Here is a 22,786-nt window from a genome sequence, read left to right as displayed (position 1 = left end):
GGCGTGGGGGATCTTTCATTGTGGTGCGCAGTCTCTTCATTGTGGCACTTGGGCCTCTTGCTAGTTGCAGCGCTCGGGCTTCTCTCTGATTGTGGCGTGTGAGTTGTTTTCTCTCTGTAGTTGTGGCCTGCGAGCTCCAGGGAATGTGAGCTCTGTTGTTGCGGCACGCAGGCTCCAGGGTGTGTGGTCTCTGTAGTCTGCAGCGTGCAGGATCTCTAGTTGAGGCACACGAGCTCAGTAGTTGTGGTGCTCGGGCTTAGCTGCCCTGAGGCATGTGGGAACCTAGTTCCTCAACCAGGGATCAAACCCACGTCGCTTGCATTGGAAGGCAGATTCTTTACCACTGGACCACCAGAGAAGTCCCTGTAATTATATGTTTTTATCTTTACAAAGAAAACTGACATAATCCTCCAAGATTTTCCAAGTTTGAGAATGTCTTCTCCCTTCTACTTCTTCCCTTCCCACTTTTTTAACTTGAATTTTGCCTGTTCACTTTGATTAGTGATTTTCAGTTTTAACTGTGTCTGAATTTTATCTATCTACCTACCTACCTACCTATGAATGACAGATAAAAATTGTATATATTTAAGGTGTACAACATGATGGTCTGACATATGTATACATTGTGAAATGATTACCACAATCAAAATAATTAACATACCCATCACCTCCCATAGTTACCTTGTGTGTGTGAGTGTGTGTGTATGGTAAGAACACTTGAGATCTACTCTTTATGCAAATTTCAAGTATACAATACATTATTACTAGCTACAGTCACCATGCTGTACACTAGGTCTCCAGAAATTAATCATCTAATAACTGAAAGTTTGTACCCTTTGATCAATATCTCCCCTTTTCCCCTATCTTCTAGCCTCTGATAACCACCAGTCTACTCTGTTACTACGAGTTTGACCTTTATTTTAAGATTCCACGTGTAAGTGGTACCAGGCAGTATTTGCCTTATTTTACCTAGCATAATACCCTTCAGGTTCATCCACGTCATCTCACATGACAGGATTTCTTTCTGTTTTAAGGCTGAAAAATATTCCTGTGGCGGGGCGGGGTATGGGGGTATGGGTGTGTGTGTGTGTGTGTGTGTGTGTGTGTGTGTGTGTTTACAGAGAGAGAGAGAGATTTTTTTGATCCAGTAATCTGTTGATGGACACTTACATTATTTGCATACCTTGGCTATTGTGAATAATGCTGCAATGAACATGGGAATATAGATATCTCTTCAAGATAATGGTTTCATTTCTTTGGATATACACCAAAAAGTGGGACTGCTGGATAAGAAAGGAATTTTTAAGGTTGCATAAATTTTCCTTAAAGAATAGGTTGCTATTAATTGACTCAATTAAAAATGATTCAAACACAATTAAAATGAGTTTAAGAAAAAGAGCAAGTGACTAGGTTAGCTGAGAAGTTTAAATACAACTATATCCAGGGACCAAACCAATATTGGCAGCTTTCATTTTCTCTCTGTTTCTCCACTCTGCTCCTGTGTGTTAGTTTTCTCTTAATATAAGACAGACTCCGTGAGGCCAGAGAAGATTACTATGTGTGGCTCCATGGTACATCCTAATCTAGCAGCTTCTGTAGAAGGAATCCTCTCTACCATCAACCATCAGTTGAGTGAAAGTCTCTGATTTGTCCTGCTTAGGTCAATGTCCACTCCTGAGCCAAACACTGTGTTTAGAAGAAGAGGTTACTTTGAAAGGCCAACCTTGGTTCATGTGCCATTACTGTGGCCAAATGACTTAGCCCCTGGGAAATGTAGTCCATAAGAATCACAGGAAGTAGAGGAGAGGCAGTTCTTGCAAAGAAAGGATGCTGGATAGAAAAAAAAAAAAGAGTCTAGTGTAGTAGGAAAGCAGAACTTTGGGTAAACAATATTACCCCAGAACATTTGTATTCAAGTACTTAAGGAGCCTGTGACAATTAGTGCTCTTCCAAGTTGAAAGGTTTAGTGGGGAGGGAAAACACTGGCCTTCTGCACTGGAACTAGTAACCTTACATCATAGGAATTTGTGTTGTGTTAACCTTACAACCTTATAGTTGTCCCATAGATCAACTCTTCTATTTTGCTCTTACCTCAGATAATATATTTAGCTCCTAGATATTCTGAGTATATCATCTGTGAGACAGGATAAGTGGACCCTAATATGGCATGCAGTCCTTTTCTAAAGCACTTTGAAATTCTGGGAAGACCGGGGTTATAGCATATGCTCCAGTGAGCCTGTTAAGATTACTCATGATGACTCTAGGCTATGTTTAGAACTCTTTCTGAAGTGAATAAACAGATGGTCAGCAGTGGCTAAAATTGAAAGTAGTTTAAAAAATGCTGAGAATCAATTACTTTAATACTCTCCAAGCTTAAAGGTCCTTTAAAAATGACTGGACAATATTTACTAAGAAACATGTTCCTTCTGGAATGAATTCAGCTCAAGGAGAGCAGATGTGCTGTAATATTCTGAGACGTGATGTGAAAAAAAATTACTGGTTTCACATCAATATCACAGAAGTCCTGAGGCATAATTAATTGATGATGATTGCTTCAGAAAGAGTCTGAGCTCAGACTCCACCAAAAAAGGGAAATATTTTTCTCATTAACTTTCTAATAGCACATATTATTCACAAGAAATTCACATGGATGGACATGCTATGTCTTGGAAAAGTGACCCATTTAGGAGTATTCTTGAGCCAGAAACAGCAAAATGGTGGGAAAGGCGAGTTTCAGGATTCTGAATCCTAGAAACTATGCCAGTAGGATTTTCTGAGAGCCAAGAAAAGACAATGAATCAGCCAGTCCAGCTGTGAGAATGCAGCTGTGAGATTGCTGAAGGAAATGATGAAGTAAAAAGCAAGCTCATAAAATGGACACACCAACAAGCTGAGCTCATAAAATGGACCCACCAACAAGCTGAGAGCAGTATTAGCATGCTGGAGGATAAAAATCAGTATTCAGAATGACTCTGGCAAGTTAGAGACTTGGGTCTAAGGAAAAAAAAAGAAAAAATTTCAACAAGAACAGTCACAAATTGGTATGAAGAATCTGTAGGACCAACACAGGGCTGCAGGCAGAAGTTGAGTAGCAATGTGTTGAACAAGGTGGACCACACTCTAATTGAGAGTTTATGCTATATGGAAATTACCTTGTCCAACTAATTCATTTTACAGATGAAAAAAAGTCTTGCATAGAGAGAGTGTTTCAATTGTCTTGCTATTTAACAAATTACCCTGAAAAACAGTGGCTTTAGAAAGTTGTTTGTTTGCCTATAATTCTGCAATTTTGGCAAGGCGAGGCAAGGAAAACTTGTCATTGCTCCACATGGCTTCAGATGGGGTGGTGCAACTATGATTAGAGAATACATCTACTTCCAAGATGGCCTCACTCATGGGCAGTCAAGCTGGTGTAGTTGGCGTGGTCGGTTAGATCGGTGAGGGCTGTTGGCCGGGGATTTGGTCTCCTCCACAGGCCTCTACCATGTGGCTAGGTTGGGCTCGTGGAGAGGCCATGTGGAGCACAAATGTTCACAGCATGGCAGTCTCACAGTAGAAATATTACATAGCAGCTGGCTTTACCCCAGAAAGCGGCGAGGTCTTCTTAAGGCTTAAGCCTGGAATGAGCAGTGTCACCTCCTCTGCATTCTATTAGTTAAAGCAGGTCTCAGTGCCAGCCCACATTCAAGGGGAGAACACCACACAGGGGCATGAATAAACAGGAGGCATGGTTCAATTTACCACAGATGAGATGTAACTTTTGTAAAGTTAACTGTATACTACTATCAATTAGAGTAAAAGTTGACTCTAATATGTCTGTATAATAAAACATAGGGAAAAAAAGAGTATTGTTTTGCATGGCCAACACGGGAAAGGAAGAGAAAGAAAAGGAACAGAAAAGAAAGAGGAAAATAGGCAGAAATTGTAAAACAATGATTCTGTTATAAGGACCATGTTCAAATCTCAGCTTCACAGCTTAAAAGAAACCTGGAAATTTTGGAGATAAGTCTGAGGAAAGCAGTAATTACAACTGGAGGATAGGAAAATAAAATTTATGATGAAAACTTTAAAAAATTATATAGCCTGGAGAAAAGAAGACTGGAGAGTGACTTAATGATCCTCAAAGCCTGTATATGAACATTCACCACCAATTCCTATTCTCCAAGAAGAGAAAAAGAAGATATCTGTTTAAACTGATCATATAAGATTTAGGTTGAAACAACTTCCTGGAAGAGATGATGGATTAGAAAAAGGGGACACAAATTTTTCTTTCTATATGAGGAAGTTTTCTCTGCCCTGGACAAAAGGGAGCCCTCCATGATGACTCCCTCATGTTAAGCTGTGAAGCTCCTAGGGAGGGTGATGCTCTCTATAGATCAATTGTCTATATCTTCCCACCTGCATTATTATTAACCCTTTAATGCCCCTGTCTTTGCTCCCTGCCCTACATCCCACCTATATCAAAGGTTCCTTGAGGGCGGGGACTATGTCTTGATCTTTTCTCAGAGCCTAAAACTCACTCTTTACAGAATATGTGCTTAATATATAAAGTGGTTAGATACCTTTGCCCATGCTAACTGATTGGATGCTAAGCACAGTGATTAAATAATTGTCCATTTATTCAATTCAATTGATATTCACTGCACATTGACTCTGTGCCAGGCACTACACTATATGCAATGATATACTGTGGTCAGCAAAACATAGTTTCTGTCCTTATAATATAGTAAGAAACTGTATGTATATATAGTTTTTGAAGGAAAACTATAGGATGATATGAGAGGTTAGAGGAACTATTACAGAATAGTAAGTGATTGTATTAGCACAGGTTGTGGAGCTGGGCGGACTGTAAGTTTCTTAATTTGAACACTAAGTTTTTTGATCTGTAAAATGGAAATAATAGAATCTATCTCATGAAATTGTTTCAAACTGTAACCTTGGTATAATGTCAGTGTCCACTGGACTCATTTTTGATTTTTGAATTTCTTTTTTGAGCAGTTCTATTTGTACAGATTAATTTTTCATAGAGGTCTTTATTTAAGAAGATTGATTTTTTATCTTAGAGGTCTTAAAAAACAAGGAGAAATTTTGCTTTTTTATTTTTTAGGATAAAACTCATTATATCTTGCAATTACCAAACAGGTCCAATGAACTCTTTAAAATCTAACATAGGGTATCTTAGAGATATTTTTCTCATATCTTCAATTACTTTGCTATGTCACCATCCTTGAAATTAGTTCATCATTACTGACCAACTATTCTCAACTGTGATTTTTTTAAAGAATAAAATAGTAAGAAAATGGAAGAATATTATTAAATTATCTAGAAGCATATGCAGTAGTAAAATAAATCACCACTGATATATCACTCTTCAGTTTCTTATTGTACTAAACAAAATGTTGAATCATCTTTCAAAAAGTATAAAAGATATAATAAAAACTATTTCTTTTGTTAAGATTTTTTAACACAGTTGAGAGATTTGAGTATATAAGTCAAGTTCTGGAAACAAGAATGTTCAGAAAGGGGGAAGTAATACTTCATGTGGTACACATGACAACAAAGAAAAATAGTAAATGAATAATTAAGGTGCAGAAACACTCCCCTTGATCATCTTAAAATCTTTCCAGTCCTGGGCTGTGCTGGGTTCACAGTATGTTTTCAATAAACAATTGATTAACTGAGAGGAATCAAGGACTCAAATCCTTGAAGGACTCAAATCAGTCCTTCATGTCAGTAAAGTGGAATGATTAGAAATATGAATCTTGCAGCCCAATTATCCTGGGTTCTAATTCCTGTGCTGCCCCTTGACTAGATGTTTGACCTTAATCAAATTACCTTTCTGAACCTCAGTTTCATCATCTATAAAAGAGACAGTAACAGTATCTACCTCAGAAGACTGATATATGAGATAATGCAGGTAAAATACTTAGAAGAGTACTCAGTAAGTATTATTAGCTTCTTTTCTTTTCCCCCTGGTTAACAGATATTTTTCATCAGCATACAGTCAAATGTACAAAACCAAATTTCAACAGCATTAACACAATAGTCTCACACGACTATTTTTTCCTAGAGCAGAAGCTGGCTTTTCATTTATTGTTATGATTTATGATGGGATTACATTTGTCAAGGGAATTAATTTAAAATCTGGGTCTGGGCTTCCCTGATGGCGCAGTGGTTGAGAGTCCGCCTGCCGATGCAGGGGACATGGGTTCGTGCCCCGGTCCGGGAAGATCCCACATGCCGCGGAGCGGCTGGGCCCGTGAGCCATGGCCGCTGAGCCTGCGCATCCGGAGCCTGTGCTCCGCAATGGGAGAGGCCACAACAGTGAGAGGGCCGTGTACCACAAAAAAAAAAAAAAAAAAAAATCTGGGTCTAACTTTTTTCTTAATAAACCAGGAAAGAGAGTTCCTTAGGAATCATCAAATGACACTGAATTATAGCTTATAAAATCAAAAGGGAAGAATAAAATTCTCTTTATCATATGAAAGGGATTACAGGAAAACAACCTAAAATTTGTAACTTTTTCAGGATAAACTTAATATAATGTATGTTCAACAGAAATGTTATAATATTCTTTTCCGCTTGTACCAGCTCTTCTCCATGCTTAATAAAAACAAAGCTTGGGAAATTACACTATGTTTTTTTCAAGACATCTGCCAACTAGGTGAGAATAATAATTATGATAATGATAGCTAGCACTTAATAAGCACCATAAGTATTTCACGTGACTTATCTCATTAAAGTACCATACTGATATGATTATGTAATGGGATTACATATTTAAAAAAATGACACATAAATGGTTTTAGAAGTTGATCCCAAGAATAAGAAGGGTGCATGAGGCAGACATTGTGGTGTGCCACCCAGATTCTTCTTCGCTGATGGACTTGTTGCTTCAGCTAGGAGAACACTAGGAGTACTCGTGGCAGACAGCCTTACCCTATGTTAACACCTTTCAGGAATTACCTCAATCAGTCTTCTGCTGTCAGCCAGCCCCTTTCAGGATTGCCTCAGAAGCAGAGACCCTTGCCTGAAACCTTGCCCAAAACCATGCCCCTTCCAGGGTGGCCCCTTATCCAATGACTGGTTGATGTGGGAGTATAAACACTTAGCCACCTAGGGCCAATTTAGGACAATCCCGAACGGCCATTCTAGCTTCAGAGCTCTTTGTGGGGTCAGCTGAGACTGTGGTTGGTGTGCACCGCAGCTGGATTTATCCCTCTGCTTCCTTCCCCATGTTTCAACAAGCTTTATTCCCAAGGGCACTGCTTAATAAACATCCTGCATGCTAAGCTGTGTCTCAGAGCCTGCTGCCTGAGGAGCCCAATTTGCAACACTGCAAGTACACTACCAAAAAAAAGCCATCTTTACTCACACAAAATATCTCACATCTTTAATAATTTATGTTACTACATTTAGTTATTGTAAAATATGGAATCTCAAACAAGTTACATTATTCTTAGTCTTATTCTGCACATTTGTACAGCCTGTAGGCCAGAAGGAAGATAGTCATGGTGTAGCTGTGCTTTGACATGCATAGCACTAGTTCCAGCTTACAGTTGTAGATGAATATTGGGAAACAAAATTTGTCAGACTGATAACTGATCCTCTTAACCAAAATAAAGCAAAGTAGGATCTTCTTCTGGAATAAAGGACAATTGTAAGAAATACATTCTGACTGGGGAAAATTTTAATTACAGAAATTTTATAAAATCAAAAAGGAATGATACACCTCTTTCCTCACCTCAGCTCCTGTCCCATTCCCCAGAGGTAATCGCTGTTGGTTTGGTGTGCATTATTTCCAGAACTTTTTTCATGGCTACTTATTTATATGTGTGCATATGTTTGAATATGAATTTTTAATAAAAACGGAATTTACTCTGTGTATTGCTCAGCAACCCACCTTATGGAAGGTAATCTGCTTTACTCAAACTACTGACTTAAATGTTAATCACATCTAAAATACCTTCACCACAACATCTAAACTGGCATGTAACCAAACATCTGGGCACCATAGACTAGCCAAGTTTATACATAACATTAATTATCACAAATCCACTACTTGTCAATTTGGTACTCTTTAAACCATACCTGATATCTAAACAAAGATAATAACAAGTGTCTTAGTTCAGGCTGCTATAACAAAGTATCCTAGACTGGGTTGCTTATGAACAACAGAAATTTATTTCTCATAGTTTTGAAGTTCGGAAGTCTGAGATCAGTGTGCCAGCATGGTCAAGTTCTGGTGAGACTGCTCTTCCAGCAACTCTTCCAGTTACTAAGTGCTGATTTCTTGTATCCTCACATAGCAGAAAGCAGGAAGGGATAGGAAGCTCTCTTGTGACACTTATAAGGACAGTAATCCCACTCCTGAGGGCTCTATCATCATGACCCCATCTAATCCTAATCCCAAAGGCCCCATCTCCTAATACCATCACATTGGGGGTCAGGTTTTCAACATATGAATTTTGGAAGGACACAAACATTCAGTCCATAATAATAAGGTTATACTTCCAGCTAATATAATACAACTATACTTTGTTCAACTGAAAAAGCACTAACACTTTCTCCAAAAGAAGATGCAAAGTTCCTGGGTGATGTTCACTCTTCTTGATACCATACAACTTAAATATTATAGTGTAAAGTCAATACATCTAATGTTATATGATAAGAGGATAAGAGAGAGAAGAAAATGAAGATACTTGCTAAGAATACACACACAAACATATTCATAACAAAATAAGGAAGAAATACTCATGACAATTACAATTCTTATTATTACTGGTCATGTGGTCACAGCTGGTATTAATTAATTTATTTTAATAAATTTATTTTATTTATTTTTGGCTGTGTTGGGTCTTCGTTCCTGTGTGTGGGCTTTCTCTAGTTGCAGCGAGCGGGGGCTACTCTTAGTTGTGGTGCGTGGGCTTCTCATTGCGGTGGCTTCTCTTGTTGCAGAGCACGGGCTCTAGGCACGCGGGCTTCAGTGGCTGTGGCATGCGGGCTCAGTAGCTGTGGCTTGCGGGCTCTACAGCGCAGGCTCAGTAGCTATGGCGCACGGGCTCAGTTGCTCCGCGGCATGTGGGATCTTCCTGGACCAGGGCTCAAACCCGTGTCCCCTGCATTGGCAGGCAGATTCTTAACCACTGCGCCACCTGGGAAGTCCCATAGCTGGTATTTAGAATACATTCTTCCACTCCCTATTCTGTATTTCCCTTGTCCTCAGCAAGCACCTCAGCTGGTCGTGGTTCTTTACCAGATAGATAACTCGAACTTTCATTCCTAAAGGGTCTGTGTCATTACTAGTCCTGCCTGAATTAGGTTGCTGTAGTTTTCCATCAACTTTGATAACAGGGCATGGTAATAATAAGAGATACCCTAAGAGATCTGTATGCCAAACATACACTTCCTTACCTCCACTGTGAAGTAGTAGTCCAGTTTCCCCTTGGTTTTCAAGGTCAGTCACCCCAGCCAACACAGTAACTCTCTTCTTTGCCTGTTCAGAGGCATGAGGAGCCCAAAGTGGCCGGGTGGCAGTCTTAACTTCCAATCCATTGTTGTGTCTCCTGGTAAAGTTATTCTTCCATTTAAAACCAAGACCTCTAGGCCAGCAGAGTATGAGCTCATGAGGACAGGAAGAAAAAACTTTGCTAGTGGGTCACCAGGGGAAAAATGGTACTGCTCCCATTTCCACCCCTTGATTCCTGGACCCATGAATCCTGGCTATGGGAGAACAGCAGAAAGTACAGAGCACATAGAGCCTCCTGGTGAACACTGTCCTACAAGATGCTGCCACCTAGCTGGCACTATAACCGAGTCTTCAAAGGGCCATTCCACCATTCTATGAAGCCAGCTGCCTCAGGATGATGGGAAATATGGTAAGACCAATGAGTTCCATGAGCATGGTCCATTGTCACACTTCATTTGTTGTAAATTAAGTTCCTTGATCAGAAGCAATACTGTATGGATACCATGACAGTGGATAAAGCATTCTATATGTCTATGGATGGTATTTTTAGCTGAAGCACTACATGCAGGGAAGGCAAATCCACATCCAGAGTGTCTATTCCAGTAAGAACAAAATGCTGCCCCTTCCATGATGGAAGTTGTCCAATGTAATCAACCTGTCAGCAGGTAGTTGGCTGATCACCCTGGGGAAGGATGCCATATCGGGACTCAGTGTAGGTAGCAGACTGAGCACTCAGCAGTGGCCATAGCCAGGTCAGCTGTGGTGAGTACAAGTCCATGTCACTGAGCCCAGGCATAACCCCCATCCCTGCCACTATGGCCACTTTGTTCATGAGCCCATTGGGCAATGACAGAGGTGGCTCAGGAAAGAGGCTGACTGGTATCCACAGAATAGGTCATTCTATCCACTTGATTATTAAAATCCTTGATTAATAAAAAAAAAATAATTAAATTAAATTAAATTAAAAAATAAAATCCTCCTCTCCTGAGGATATACTTTGGTGAACATTCACATGACACACAAATAACTTCACATTTTCACTCATTCAGAGAAGTCTACCCATATACCTCTTCCCAAAATGTCTTTGTTACCAGTTTTCCAGTCGCGCTCCTTCCAAGTCTCTGACCATCCAGCCAAACCATTGGCCACAGCCCATGAGTCAGTGTATAGGTAACATCTGGCCATTTTTCCTTCCAAGAAAAATGAGCAAGCCGCTGTGCTGCTTGACGTTCTGCCCACTGGGAGTATTTCCTTTCCCCACTGTCCTTCAGGGATGTCTCAGAAGGGGGTCATAGTACTATAGCTGTCCATTTTCAAGTAGTGCCTGCATACTGCACAGAATCATCTGTAAACCAGTCCTAAGATTCCTCTTCCCCTATCAACTGATTGTAGGGAACTCCTGATGAGGTCATAGGCACAGGCTGGGAGAAGGAAGGTAATATAGTAGAAGTGGGAATCCTTTTACATTTATACTATAAATCTAGCTCATTCATTTTATCATTGTATTCCATTTTATCATTGTACCATAATACAACCATCCCACTTCAATGGGCTTTTAGCTTGTCTTCAGTTTTATTTTTTCCTTTTAAAATGTTCCAGGGAATTTAATAGGGATTGCATTGATTCTGTAGATTTCCTTAAGTAGTATAGTCATTTTTACAATATTGATTCTTCCAATCCAAGAACATGGTTTATCTTTCCATCTGTTTGTGTCATCTTCAATTTCTCTCATCAGCATCTTATAATTTTCAGAGTACAGGTCTTTTGCCTCCTTAGGTAGGTTTATTCCTAGGTATGTTATTCTTTTTGATGCAATGGTAAATGGAATTGTTTCCTTAATTTCTCTTGATGATATTTTGTTGTTAGTGTACAGAAATGCAAATATCATATGATATCACTTTTATGTGGAATCTAAAAAAATGATACAAATGAACTTATTTACAAAACAGAAAACAGACTCACAGACATAGAAAACAAACTTACGGTTACCAAAGGGGAAAGGCTGGGGGAGGATAAATTAGGAGTTTGGGATTAACATATACACACTACTATATATAAAATAATCAACAAGGACCTACTGTATAGCACAGGGAACTCTACTCAATATTCTGTAATAACCTATATAGGCAAAGAATCTGAAAAAGAATGGATATATATGGATAACTGAGTCACTTTGCTGTACACCTGAAACTAACACAACATTGTAAATCAACTATACTCTAATATAAAATAAAAATTAAATTAAAAAAATGTTCCAGGGGGACTTCCCTGGTGGTCCAGTGGTTAAGATGCCACACTTCCAATGCAGGGGGCACGGGTTAGAAAAAAAAAATGTTCCAGGGAATGAATATATATATATATATATATATATATATATATACATACACACACACACACACACACACATATATATACATATATATATGTGTATATATATATATATATACCCTTGTGCACTTGTGAGATTCCCATAAAAATTAGGTAATAGAAGTAGAAAATAAAATATTAACTGTGGCAACCAGATTACCTACCCTGAAACAATCAAAGATGCATCAAGATACTTAAACAACCATTTAGAAATCTACTACAGGTATCCCTGACCACTCAGAAAAGAAACTAATGAAATTCTCAAGAAAATGTGTGTGTGTGTGTGTGCGTGCGAGAGAGAGAGAGAGAGAGAGAGAGAGAGAGAGAGAGAGGAGAGAGAGAGAGAGAGAATCTACAGTTGACACTTGAAGTTCAACACACGAGTTAGGGGCATCGACTCTTTGTGTAATAGAAAGGCTGCATATAAATTACAGTCAGCCCTCAGTATCCCAAGTTCCTCTGTATCCACGGTTCAGCATCTGAGGATTCAACCAACCTCGGGTCGTGTAGTACTGTATTATTTACTACTGAAAAAATCCACATATAAGTGGACCCACACAGTTCAAACCCGTGTTGTTCAAGGGTAAACTGTACATATTTTATCACCTGTTTATATTATTGAGCTAACATTTAAACCAATACAGGAGCAATTCTTTTCACCCACAATTTTGAGGTGGATTAGCAATTATTTTCACCCAGTGAATTTTGGGTATTCAACAGTTAGATAGTTGAATATTAATTCAACTAATTAATATTAATACTAATTAATACTAATTGAATTAATATTAATTCAACTAATTGGACTAATTCAATAATCCAACTTATTTAAATTCTTCTGTTTGGGACTTCCCTGGTGGTCCAGTGGGTAAGACTCCGTGCTCCCAATGTAGGGGGCTTGGGTTCAATCCCTAGTCGGGGAACTAGATCCTGCATGCATGCCGCAAATAAGAGTCCACATGCCGCAACGAAGATCCCACGTTCCACAACTAAGACCCAGCACAGCCAAAATAAATAAATAAACAAATAATTAAAAAAAAAATTCTTCTGTTCACTGCAAGCACAGCTCCACAAATTACTTACTCGATCAGTTAGGTATTTAGTACTCTCTGATGATTGCTTCTATCCCAGGAGAGGATCCAATCTTGGGGATAATTATTTAAAGAATGCATTTCAAATTCAGTAGAAGTCTTATACGTATGCATAATAATAGATCTTTTCTAACTTTGCCAAACTAGTGATCTTAACAATTTATACTTTATAAGTCAAAGAAACTCATTCCATTCTAGCCAAGAATATAATTTTTCAGTTTCTTTTATGAAGGACTTATAAGTTTCATACTTTGGTGGCTGGTTATATTTCATTTCACTGAACTGAAAATAGCCATCTCATAACATGGACAACTAAAATGTGTATCTCTATTTACAATTCATTGAGTTAGTAGAGATTTCACCTCTTACAGAGCAAAAACTTCAGGCAAAGTGCTTTAAATCTTTGTCAATTTCAAAAGAAACCAACCTCCAAGCTAGACAGGGGTCTCTTCTTTGGTGGGCCTTCTGCAAGCAGAGGCTGATTGTTACTCACAAAACCTTACACGTGAGTCACGTTGTGAAAAATTGCTCCACGTTTTAAAAGGATAGTTTAAATTCCATTATCTAAGATTTTATTAGGGGTCTTTAAAGCCTTTCAGTCTTCTTTAAAAAAATCTCTTAAAATACAAATTCCTGGGAGAGTTAATCCCTTAAGCCAAGAGAGCAGCAATCATCTTCATTAAATAATTTAGAAATGAGATACAGGGTTTGGGCAAGGAGATAAAATCAAGGAAGGAGGTGGCCAGAGAGCCAAAAAACAATTTTTGGCCTATTCTACAATATTACCAATAATCTACCCTCATAAGATTTCAGGTAATAAATGAATCATAAATATAAGCCCATACTAACTTAGTTAGGTTTGGATATGAATTTATCTTCTAAAATATTTCAGAATTTCGATCTGATAACTCTAGATGATACCTTATTTATAGATAGCTCTTCTCTTAGACACACTTTCTTTTCAACTCATGAACTTTCTATACCTTGTTCCTTCTAGAAATCATCAATACTTGGCTAACTCTGGAGAATGGATCTTCTGTTATTCTCCCATCACCCTAGAGTTAACCATTATCTTTACTTTTATCATAATTATGTCCTTGCTTCCTTTAGTTTTACCACTCATGTATGTATCCTTAAATAATATAATTTAGGTTTGTCTATTTTTGAACTTTATAGAAGTGGAATCATACTGTATGTATTCTCTTTTGCTCCATATTGTTGCTTATAGCTATACTTGTGCATTTTCATTTCTGCCTAATTTTCTATTTTCTAAATATCCTTTAATTTATTCCTCCACTGTACAGTTGATGGATATTTATGACGTTTCCATCTGGGGACTACTAAGAACAATGCTGTTATGAATACTGTTAAACATGAACTCTGATAAACATAAGCACACAGTACATTCCTAGGAGTGGAATTCTCATGTCATAGGATATGAGTATCTTCAACTTTACCTGATGATGCGAACTAATTTCCAAAGCAGTTGTGCCAATTTACATTGCCATTAGAAACCTATAAGATGAGCGCTCCGGCTGCTTCTTCCCCTGGCCAGTCCTTGATATCGTCAGATGTACTAATTTTCGCAAATCTGGTAGGTGTGTAAAGGTATTCCACTAATCTACACAGCCCTAATAGAAATGAGGTTGAGCATCTTTTTCATAAAATTTATCAACCATCTGGATATCCTTTATTGTGAAATGGTGAAATGTTATGTTTAGTGATTTCTGTGACTTGTTTAAGGGCACTTAACCCTTGAGGTATTCTCCTGTATTGTCTTCCAATAGCTTTATAGGTATTTTTTGTTGTTTTTTTTTTTTGTGGTACATGGGCCTCTCACTGTTGTGGCCTCTCCCGTTGCAGAGCACAGGCTCCGGACGCGCAGGCTCAGTGGCCATGGCTCACGGGCCCAGCCGCTCCACGGCATGTGGGATCTTCCTGGAACGGGGCACGAACCCGTGTCCCCTGCATCGGCAGGCGGACCCCCAACCACTGCGCCACCAGGGAAGCCCAGCTTTATAGTTTTGACTTTCATATTTAAGTCATTAATCTACCTGGTATTGATTTTTGTCTATGGTATGCGGTAGAAGTCAATTTCATTTTTTTCCATAGAGATACCCAATTGTTCCAGCACCAATCCTCCAGAGCAAGAAAAGAGGCTTCTGAGTTGTTTTTCTTTTTCTTTTAATCCAAGTGTAGGAAACCTCTAGCCCTTGACTCAAATGTTTTCAGCTCACAGAGAAGGTAACAAGAAGGAGTTCAATTTATTCCAATAGTTGTTAAAACTCAAAAGAGTTTTCTTTATGTTGTTAGTTGTAATAATTTAAGAGAGGCTAAATGTAGAAATAGGATTTTCTATCTAAAACTGAGATTTCGCATGCCTAATTTATAGTACAGAAAATAGGCTTGGGACTTCTCAAGCGATCCGGTGGTTAGGACTCTGCGCTTCTACTGCAGGGGGCACAGGTTTGATCCCTGGTCAGGGAACTAAGATCCCGCATGCCCTGTGTCACGGCCAAAAAAAGAAAAGAAAATAGGCTTAACTATATTAAAAATGAAAGAATATTATCCATACATTATTCCTGGGCTTATAACATTTAACCTAATTCAATTCAACAAACACTTGAGAAGTAAAATATAACATTTATTTTATGCCTAAAGGATATGCATATTTACTTCTTTGCTTATTTATTTATTTTAACAATATTTGCAAATAAATTGAGTTTTGAGTTTTTTACACTCAAGGCTTTGGCAGAATTGAGGCTATATCTCTATCTCATAAACTTTATCCTATTGGCATGGCATCTTTATATTGAAATCTTCTCTACAACATTACTGCCCAACAATGGCCAACTATTTGAAGAGCTCAATATTGAACCAAGTTTGACCAATCCCTATTTTTTCCATTCACTGAATAAAATTCAACTTGGAGGGTCCTTCCAGAAGAAGCCTGATCCTTCTTCCTGCTCTTGACTCTTCCAGTCTTGCCTTCTTCAGACTAAACAACATTAAGATTCTTTCATTCTTCCTTGATGTCCTAATTTCATATCCCCTCATCACCCTAGCTCTTCTGAAGAAAGGGGCTGATCATAAAATTGACTAGAAGAAAGTAGAATAAACTGTCACCTTCTTTACCTCAGATATAATACTTTCATTAATGTATTTCCTTTTCTAAAGATTTATTTATTATTATTTTTTAATTTTTTTGGCCACGTCAGGTCTTAGTTGCGGCACGCAGGAACTTCGTTGAGGCACGTGGGATCTTTCGTTGCAGCGTGCAGTCTTCTCTCTAGTTGTGGCATGCGGGTTTTCTCTTCTCTAGTTGTGGCGCGCAGGTTCCAGAGCACGTGGGCTCTGTAGTTTGCAGCACTCAGTCTCTCTAGTTGAGGCGTGCAGGCTCAGTAGTTGTGGCGCGTGGGTTTAGTTGCCCCACTGCATGTGGGTCTTAGTTCCCTGACCCGCATCTCCTGCACTGGAAGGTGGATTCTTTATCATTGGACCACCAGGGAAGTCCCAATGTATTTCCTTTTTTTGAAGCCACTTTCCACTGTTTTTGTATGCCATCTACAACTAGCCATAATAATGACATAAAATTAAATGTTTATTTTTTAACACTATCAAATAGCATTTTGTTCACATTTAAAAAGTGACTGAGTCTAATATTTCTACATTTCTCTCATTCTTAAAAAATAACCTCAGTTATGTTGCTTATGTACTTATAGATGATCCCAAATGGTTTAAAACACATACACATTTCTTGAGAGGAAATAGAACCACTTCTAGTATAACATGTATCTAAGAGACTTTTATATTTCACTCTTCAGGTAAAGATTTTTTTGCTCACTTTGTTTTCTTCACTATTTTTTTATTAAGTGTAACAAGGAAAATTGTTTCTCTGCTTATTCACAGTTCTCAGCATGTGAAGGGGACAACCCCTTTTCCCCTTTTGAAAGTTTTTTTTTCTAGCATAGCCAATTATAATTTTGAAGTCTTTCCTTTATTCAACTGTAGAGGGCTTTTTCTTTTTGAAGAATTATGACTGATGATCCAAAAAAACTCAATTATGCCTAGCAAAATTCCATTATCTAATTTCCCAAGGGTTACTAGTGAGCCCTGCCCCATGGCCAGGATACACAAGAACTCTGTTTTAAAGCAGTTCCACGTGAATGCCTGTTTCTCCCTTGTGTCCTCCATGACTGGGAATTACCTCTTTGAAAAACATAATGCCATGCTGAATGTGCGTTTTTCATTAAAATGTGGCCTGTTACTAGGCTGGTATCTGTGCTCCACATTCAACTAACCCTTTGGCCAAATTCACACCCACATATTTTGGACATTCTTCTGGCCTAAAGCTGCACCCAGAGCATCTGTTCTGTGAAAAGGATTAATGGAAAAAAATGTGTGTGCAGGTCAGGAGCAAGTTTAGTGACTGCACTTCCCCCTTCTGATGCTTGATCAGCCCACAAAATGTGTGAGACCACTATCAGCCACATGGAGTCTATGGCTCACTTTAAATCTTAAAATTTTTAAATTTATAGATGGGAAAACAGCAAAAAAAAAAAAACTTAGAGAACATTTTCTTTCTTTGTTTTAGTTCTTGGCCATTTGATAACCTCTTAGGGTTTCTAATATTAGACTCTTAAAGAAAGTCTTTTCCTTAGGATATTCCATTATAGTCAAGAATCTAAGAAAAGTTTGGGGTTTTTTCCCACAAGTGTAAAGAACAAGGAAAATACTATTTTAAATCTTAAAACTGAGGAGGAAAAAGCTTATGTACATTTTCCTTTACCCAGAACTCTTTCTTTTCCTCATTTCTCTGCATCACCTCTAGAAAAAAATAAATAAATAAATAAAGGTAACCAATTATCGGAAGTGGAACTTAACATATATTTAAGAAAAATGTATTTTGGGGACTTCCCTGGTGGTCCAGTGGTTAAGAATCCACCTTCCAATGCAGGGGATGCAGGTTCGATTCCTGGTTGGGGAAATAAGATCCCACAAGCCACAGGGCAACTAAGCCCTCGCGCCGCAACTAGAGAAGCCCACATGTTACAATGAAGAGCCTGTGCACCGCAACAAAAGATACAGTGTGCCACAACTAAGACCAGACGCAGCCAAAAATAAATATTTTTTTAAATAATAATAAAATAAAATGAAACACCAATTACTAAAAAAAAAGAAAAATGTATTTTAAAATATAGATATTGATATGGATATACCTTGTTTTTTAAAAAAATTAATGCCATGCATAAAAAGGACACTAAAGACTGATGAATAGACATTATTCTAAAAACCTCCCAAGTTATACTATTTATATAAATCCTCAGCCAAATTTCCCTCTTGTATATAGAGTTAAATGGTCATAAAGATGACTAAAGAGGGACTTCTCTGGTGGCACAGTGGTTAAGAATCCACCTACCAATGCAGGGGACACGGGTTTGATTCCTAGTCCAGGAAGATCCCACATGCCTCGGAGCAACTAAGCCCAAGCGCCACAACTACTAAGCCTGCGCTCTAGAGCCCGCGAGCCACAACTACTGAGCCTGCGCACCACAACTACTGAAGCCCGTGCACCTAGAGTCCGTGCTCCACAACAAGAGAAGCCACCGGAATGAGAAGCCTGCACACCGCAACAAAGAGCAGCCCCCACTCACCGCAACTAAAGAAAGCCCGTGCACAGCAATGAAGACCCAATGCAGCCAAAAATAAATAAATAAAATAAGTAAATTTATTTAAAAAAAAAAAAGATGACAAAAGAAGTCTCACGTAGTTATGCCTAAGGAGATGGGTTTAGGGAATATATAGCAAGAACTACTCTTTTATAAGCAAAGATATAACATTTCTCTCTATCCCTCTACTATATACCAGGGCCATTTGCCACCCAGGCAATAAGGAGCCAACACCTTCAGACATCCTGCAGTAGAACCCTGTTGGTGACCTTGGCTAGTTAGTTGTCCTTCACAGCATTCTGTGCCTGGAATAGCTACTATGATTGCCTCTCATTTTCCCTTCCAGTCTATAAAAACAGAATTGAGTTTCCTCCCCACTGTGTCACTCCCCACACTTAGGGAGGCAAGAACAGAACCTAAGAACTGGTCAATAAATGTGGCAGAGGTTAACAGAAGAAGTTACAGAAACACTGACAGACCTTTGCAAGAAAGCAGTTTCAACTACAATGCATCCCCATAGCACTGGCCAAAGACATAGTGAAAGTAATGCCACAGAAAGGAACTAAAGTAAAAGAGTAAATACTAATTCATCAAGATATGGCTTTAGTTCCCAAGCCAGCAGAATTCAAGTGTAATTTTGGTTTATTGTGTATTTTGTGACATGCCATCTTTCATTAAACCATTCACATCCACTAACCTCTGAACTTATTTCTCAAAAAAGGAAACAAGGGTCTACACAAAATGACACTGGTTATTTTAAATAGTTTTCACTATTTTTTTCATTTTAATTTAAATCGACACCTTTCAAAGGTTAGTGAATCTGGATGAGAAGTAGAAGGAACAAATCTATGTTTGCTGTTTTTTTTGGTAAACAAGTAGAAAAGACAGCGGCTTTGCTGGAAAGTATTATCCCAGAGCACCCCCTTATGGTAAAATGCACTAAGGAAAGTGCTTCATGGAAAAAGTCAAAAGTGTTTCAAATCTTCAATATAAAGAGGTAGATACTGCTTTTCCACCCTTAAGACCTTTTCTCCTTTTTTGATGGGAAATTAGAAACCCCCTTAGCGACTTCCCTGGCGGTCCAGTGGTTAAGACTCCACGCTTCCAACGCGGGAGGAGCAGGTTTGATCCCTGGTCCGGGAGCCAAGATCCCACATGCTGCGCAGCCAAAAAATAAAATTTAAAAAAATAAAAAGAAAGAAATCCCCTTGGCATTCAAAAGAACAGTCTCAGTTCACTTTATAAGTAAATTCATTTACTACTTCAAAAGTTAATTTTTTTTCATTCTAGAATACCATGGAACCCTATACTTTAGATTCATTCAATCATGGCAAACCTAAACAAACCCAGTTTTTATACTCCTGATGAGCTTAATTCCCAGATGGATTCTTATACCACCAGCTGGACTTGAAGTATTTTGTGACATGTCATCTTTCATTAAACCATTCACATCCACTAACCTCTGAACTCCTCTTGTATGCCAGCTTCAGAGCCCGTTCAGGTTATGAGCACCGTCTGAGCTGTTATTCACTGAACAGGATCATTGATTCTCATTGTTAAGATCATGAATGACTCCAGCTATAAACATGGTTTTCTTGAGGGGTCTTGCTGCAGCTGGAGAGACAAGAGATGAGATAATAATTCTGAACCAAGCAGGCAAATGTTTATAATAATTTAGCATGACAGGAAATTCACACATAACTTCTGTATTCTGGGTTTTTTTTAACACATTATTTAGACTTTACAAGTATTCTGTAAGTTACGAATAAGTCTATGTTCTTATATTAAACGTCAGAAAAAGGCATTCAAATTTAAATGTATGACACAGCTTGGTTTAATAGTATCTTTAAATGCTGATCAAGAGAATAATAGTAGATATTGAGTTTTTCTTTCCCTTTGAGAAAACATTATTAACCTATGATCATGCTACCCTGAAGACACAATATATATCCCATCATAGCAGGGTTCCAAAAAGGTCAGCCTTAACTAAAGAAGCCTGAGCCCTACAGAGTTAGATGAGATCTAGGTGTTAAACATGGGACCAAAGTCAGGGGATGGTGACTTGAGAAACAGACTCAAGGGTACAAGACTAAATACCAGGTTAGGGGGGTACAAGACTAAATACCAGGTTAGAAGGGATAACTGATAGACAAAAGGCCCAAACCAAATGTCCAAACCAGCTGTTCCCCACCATGAGTGGGCCAGCTGCTGCCACGGCTTGGGTCCTCATGAACAGAGTTGGGGCAGCATATCCTCCCCAAAGCAAGCAGGAGTGGGCATATCCTGAGAGGTAAGTCCAATAAACACTCTTAAGGACTTCTAAGGAGCAAAGCAGGTAACCAAGGTCAAGCAGGTCCAGTGGGCAGGAAACATGACTTAGAGCCAGAAAAGGGGCCAGAGTAGGCCCTGGGGAACGGCTGTGAACAAAGCTTTGCCTTGTTTCGGTTGTTGAGTAAGGCTGCATAAAAGGTATAGGGTGAGGGTGAGAAAGACAGACTGGGAGATTGAGAGACTATTTAGCCCTGAGTTGGAATTTTTTAAACGTTTGTTTCCTTCTCTTCCCCCTACCAACATGTCCCAGCACTCAAAACAGAACATAAATTGTGGAATACTTAGCTTCTCTTTGCCTACAAGGTCTATTATGACTTCAAATCCCTCTCACTGTTTATTATTTCAAAGAGAAAATTTCTTTTCCCTAAAATCAATCTGGTGGATTGGTCATAACCTAATCCTTGGTCCTTTAGAGAACTGTTAGTTCCAGGAAACTCAAGGTCTCTTGAAGCCTCTTTTAACCAGTGATGAAACTTGCTTCATTCGAATGTACCTCCCTCACCTGTCCCAGCCTTGGCCTTGAAGATGACTGTACATCCAACTGAACTTCAAGCACTAGGTAGCTGAATAGCTGCTCTAATTTCAGTGGTCTGCCCCTCCACCAGCAATGATGGCTCCTTATTCCAGAATGTCCCGGTAATTACCATAAGAGTCCACTAGAGGTCACCTTACTGTCACTTGCAATGGACGGGGAAATTTTCAGTGCTTCATTTCCCCTAAAAAAGGTTATGAACACAGGAATAAAGACGCAGACGTAGAGAATGGATATGAGGACACGAGGAGGGGGAAGGGTAAGCTGGGACAAAGTGAGAGAGTGGCATGGATTTATATACACTACCAAACGTAAAATAGATAGCTAGTGGGAAGCAGCCGCATAACACAGGGAGATCAGCTGGGTGCTCTGTGACCACCTAGAGGGGTGGAATAGGGAGGGTGTGAGGGAGACCCAAGAGGGAGGAGATATGGGGATATATCTATATGTATAGCTGATTCACTTTGTTATAAAGCAGAAACTAACACACCATTGTAAAGCAATTATACTCCAATAAAGAGGCTAAAAAAATAAAAGGTTATGAAATAGTGTTGGTATTGAAGTTGTAAAACAATATAGTAGCAAATTGGAAATAAATTGTCTTTCCCATTCCACAGTGCACAGTGCTCCAAGAATTTCAAATATATGAGGCTAAAAATGCACATGGAAATTATGGAAAAGTGGGAGGAAATCAGTTTATTGTTTCTCAAAAGCCACATTCACTACTTATTCCTTCATGTTAGATCAGAAGCCATGTGACTCTAGAAGGACACTAGGGCAGACAGGTTCCTAACTTGGAGATGGTACACTCATGGGTATCAGAAGGTCTGTGAACCTCTAAAATTGTGCATTTTTCTGAGGACAGAAAGATTCTCAAAGAGGTTTCAGAGATGAGAGAGAGAGAGAGAGAGAGAGGGAAATTCAGAACCACTGAAAAATGACTTTTTTCCCACTCTTTATGACACCAAAGAAAATTCAAGCAGAAATTTGGACTCAGAAACCCCCTCCAACGCTGACCACCTCAGCCAGAGACAGATCAAGGAATTGACGTTTGAGACCCTGTTCTTTAGAAAAAGCCTGAATGACAAAACTGAAAGGCTAGCAAAGCCTCAGCATTCACCACCAAACTAAAAGTTACAGAATAAATGATAATTGTTGATCGTTAGGGCAGAATGCAGGTTGAAAACAAAAGGAAGATAAATGAGAATGGCTCACCAGGACCTGAAACCCCGGGCCCTGGGGACAAATGGGGATCATTGACAGAGAAAAAGGGGTGGAAACCCCCAGTGTGATGCAGATTTGTTTGAAGCTGAGTGACCAGCTCCTCGAG

At 38.9% G+C, this 22,786-nt stretch overlaps 1 long non-coding RNA gene across 3 annotated transcripts in view; it reads right to left on the bottom strand.

Moving 5' to 3' along the window:
- Positions 1 to 22,768, bottom strand: part of LOC125960569 (uncharacterized) — a 30,519-nt gene extending 7,751 nt beyond the window's left edge. Inside the window, exons 1-3 of one of the 3 annotated variants that reach the window (XR_007470372.1) lie at positions 21,569 to 21,649; positions 20,054 to 20,207; positions 15,367 to 15,428 (exon numbers count right to left, since the gene is read on the bottom strand). This is a non-coding gene — a long non-coding RNA (uncharacterized LOC125960569). Of the gene's footprint in view, positions 1 to 15,366; positions 15,429 to 20,053; positions 20,208 to 21,568; positions 21,650 to 22,671 lie in introns of those variants that run through there. The other 2 variants (XR_007470371.1, XR_007470370.1) reach the window with 2 other exon arrangements.
- Between the last annotated feature and the right edge of the window lie 18 nt (positions 22,769 to 22,786).

Source organism: Orcinus orca, chromosome 11 (assembly GCF_937001465.1).
Source record: "Orcinus orca chromosome 11, mOrcOrc1.1, whole genome shotgun sequence".
NCBI lineage: Eukaryota > Metazoa > Chordata > Mammalia > Artiodactyla > Delphinidae > Orcinus > Orcinus orca.
Note: the sequence above shows the minus strand (reverse complement) of the source record. Positions and strands in the feature narration are given on the sequence as shown.